Here is a 3,823-nt window from a genome sequence, read left to right as displayed (position 1 = left end):
TTCTAGGCGCCTTGGGCAAAACATAAATGAACTCACACAGAAGAAGAAAGAAAAGAAAAGCTCGGTAAAGAGCAAGGCGTTTGTATAAATGTATAACAGGTGAAGCATCATCATCACTTCAATAAGAAGGGGATTATGGTTTGTGGAGCGGGGGTTGTTTGTTTTGTTATTGCTAGGATACGCAATTTTTGCATTTTCACATGCGAGAGTAGTGGATGAACTGGATGAGAATGAAATTCTACAAAATCATCTCTTCTTTTTCACATAAATTTGCGAAAGCCGAACATAGTAGGCATCGTTCGAATAAGCGTCGTGGCAGTTTGTAGAGAGCCGCCGGCAGCTGTTTGTAAACAATACCGACAGCAATTCCAATATGGCTGAAAGTGCATTTCATATGATTGTTACACCTGGTATATATAGAGGCACCTTGGTAAAGAGTAGTGCCGGCTAACGACTTTCCACCATCAAGGAAGTAGGAAGTGCGCGTCGGAACAAGTAAATTTTAATAGTGCCAGAGTGCATCGAGAGCAAATAGAGAAGATAGAAAAAGATTGTTATAAGAAATAAAAGGTTAGTGGGAAATTGAAAAGGAATGAATTATTAGTAATTTAATATTTAATTTATAGAAATTATAAGAGAAAAGATAAGAGCTAAAAAGAAGAAGAGAAGCGGAAGAGAAAAAAAAGGTAAAGTAGTGTATTGGCGAGAATCAAGACTAAGAAATAATGCGCTGAACATGTCCTTTCAGCGGGCCTTTTTTTTATATTTCATCTTTTTCTCCGCCGAGACGTGTGGTACCCGCCATTGAAATAAGGGACGTTCGACTGCAATTTCCGCCATTGATAGTCGACGTCGAGTAAGGATACCGGAACCAGAAGAGCCATATTCACGCTTGGAGGTTACAGCGGGGATTTTATCCGGTTAAACGATGGAGAAAGAAGAGAAAAACTACACGAAAAGTACTGCAAGTATAAAAGCATAAAATTTAGTGACGTCACAATTAGGACAGAGGAAGAAGTGATAGGGAAAATAGGATAGGGTCAGAAGAACATCAAAGAGTAGATTTAAAAGGAAGGAATAAAAGAAGAAAATTGTAAGAAAATTACATTTATCTCCTCTATTGCGGTTTTGGAAATTCCCGTTTTTCGGACTCGAAAGGAGTCGTCAGCCCTCGTCCTCGATTGGTCGGCGGAGTTGGCTAGCATTGCTCAACCTTTGAGAGATAGTTGATTGTGGGAGTAGTTGGTGGCTTCAAAGGAATGCGTAGGTCTTGTGGAGAAGGATAAAACTGACACTGCTCCTTTTTGCTGGAGGAACAGCTGTTTGCAAGTGACCGGAAGCAGGTTAAACGACCCTGACGGAAGGAAATCCCTAATTAGAGAGTTTCACCCTCAACTCGGTTCTCTACTGTGAGCAGCTTGACCGTTTGAAGCAGGCGATTGCCCAGAAGCGGCCAGAAATGATCAATAGGAATGGTGTTTTCCACCAAGACAACACTCGGTCTCACACATCTGTGATGACCTGCCAGAAGCTACGGGAGATCGGTCGGGATGTCTTATTGCACCCACCGTATAGTCCGGACCTGGCTCCAAGTGATTATCATCTCTTCCGGATACTAAGTTGGCCGGCCTCTTCATTATAATATCAGATTATTTTCGTTCAAGATTTTTCAACCACTTGCATTCCCGAGTAATGTAGAAATTTGTGTTTCATTTGTATGACAGACCCCCCCCCCCCTTAGAGAGGGGGGTGGAGAGTGTAACCACCATAGAAACATTTATTGGACCCTAATACCTCAATTTAGCACAATTTAGTTTCATTCACTTGAATAATTCTCGAGTAATGCAGAAATTTGTTTTTCATTTGTATCGCAGCCGCCGCACCACCCCCCCCCCCCCTTAGAGAGGGGGTGAAGAGTCTAACCACCATACAAACATTTATTGCACACCCTAATACCTCAATATGCCCAATTTCGTTTCATTTGCTTGAATAATTCTCTAGTAATTCATTAATTTGTGTTTTATTTGTATGGCAGCCCCCCCTTTAGAGAGGGGGGGGGGTGAAGAGTGAAGGTGGGGTGAAGAGTATATATATATATATATATATATATACATTGAAAACTTCGAAAATCTACTCCAACTGATTCCTCAGTCAAGTTTTATGTCTTTATACCATGAGTACCTTACCCAGGACGTGCACCCTTCACCAGGTATCTCCAACCAAGTTTGCTTCCCATACTTTTGCAATTCCTCTGTCATTTTTGATCTGTCCATGCGACAAAAAATCCATGGAATCCCAGATCATCTACGCTCAGATTCTATTCCGCCGATATTTTCGGCAGAATATGGGGGCATAGTTAGATATGATAAAATGTTCTTTACTGACGGTTCATTCATAAACGGGTCCACTGGCTTTGGCATCTTCAATGAAAATTCCAGTGCCTCTTTCAAACTCAAAGATCCTAGTTCCATGTATGTTGCTGAACTGGGTGCGATATACTACGCACTGGGGATCATTGAAACATTGCCCATCGACCACTATTTTATTTTTTCAGACAGTCTCAGCTCATTAGAGGCAATCCGCTCAATGAAGGTTGATAAACGCTCATCTTATTTCCTAACAAGAATAAGACATCTATTGAGTGTTTTGGTCGAAAAATTATTCAAGATTACCTTAGCATGGGTTCCCTCTCATTGCTCGATTCCGGGGAATGAGAAAGCGGAATCGCTAGCTATGGTGGGCGCTTTAGAAGGCACTCTTTTTGAAAGGCAAATTGCTTATAATGAATTTTTCCACATTCCTCGTCAGTACACGCTCGTAAGTTGGCAGCGCATGTGGAGTGGAGATGAGTTCGGTCGTTGGTTGCACACGATTATCCCTAAGGTCTCGACGAGGGCATGGTTCAAGGGATTGAATGTAGGTCGTGATTTCATTCGCGTGATATCTCGGCTTATGTCCAATCACTACAACCTAAACGCGCATCTCTATCGCATTGGGCTCGCAGCAAACAATCTTTGTGATTGTGGTGATGGCTACCACGACATCGAGCATGTTGTCTGGTCGTGTATCCGGTTCCATACTGCTCGCTCTCAGCTCTCTAGAGCACTGAGAGCACAAGGCAGACAATCGGAGATCCCCGTCCGGGATATCTTAGGTAGCCGTGATCCTGATCTTCTGCTTCATCTATACCTGTTCCTCAGAAACGCCGATGTCAACGTTTAATGATGTTTCCTTCGTTGTGTCCCCGTTTCATATCCCTCCTATCCGATCGATAAACTTTTACTTAGTCGCGGCAATACATACACACACTCTTTACAGATGCACGGGCCAAAGGTTGTGCAGTCCACTGATCATTCAACAAGAGCCAAAGGTTGTACCGCTCATGACAACTCTACACGAGCTGATGATTGCGCCGGCTAGTGACCATTCTATCCTGGATTCCTCGAGTCGAGAAAGACGCACCACGCTAGATATGAGGTACAGACTAGGGAGGCGTTGCTGATTAATGGTCAGCTGCATCCCAATAGGAAGTATCCCGTGTCGGGCACACGTACAGAGCATTGGAGACAGCAACATCCCAATAACGAAAACACTTGTAATTCTAACCTCGAGCCAACCGCGAGTGATCGGTTACATATTACTAACATAGATAATAAGAAAAATTGTCAAAGTATTGAACTCCCGGCCCCGTGAGGCTAACGCCATATGAGCCTTTATAAAAATATATATTTTGGAAAAAAAAATATACACAATACGCGAAAAAAATATACACAGACGCGAGATACCGACATTATAAAAAGGCAGGGAACATATATATATATAT

General features: G+C 42.5%; 1 long non-coding RNA gene across 1 annotated transcript; it reads left to right on the top strand.

Moving 5' to 3' along the window:
* Positions 1-449: 449 nt before the first annotated feature.
* LOC129762502 (uncharacterized) lies at positions 450-1,020 on the top strand. Its single transcript, XR_008740646.1, has 3 exons — positions 450-570; positions 627-686; positions 749-1,020. It is a non-coding gene; the product is annotated as an uncharacterized LOC129762502 (long non-coding RNA).
* Positions 1,021-3,823: the final 2,803 nt, after the last annotated feature.

The sequence above is a fragment of the Toxorhynchites rutilus genome, chromosome 1 (genome assembly GCF_029784135.1).
Source record: "Toxorhynchites rutilus septentrionalis strain SRP chromosome 1, ASM2978413v1, whole genome shotgun sequence".
Lineage (NCBI taxonomy): Eukaryota > Metazoa > Arthropoda > Insecta > Diptera > Culicidae > Toxorhynchites > Toxorhynchites rutilus.
This window is presented reverse-complemented; position numbering and strand designations above follow the sequence as displayed.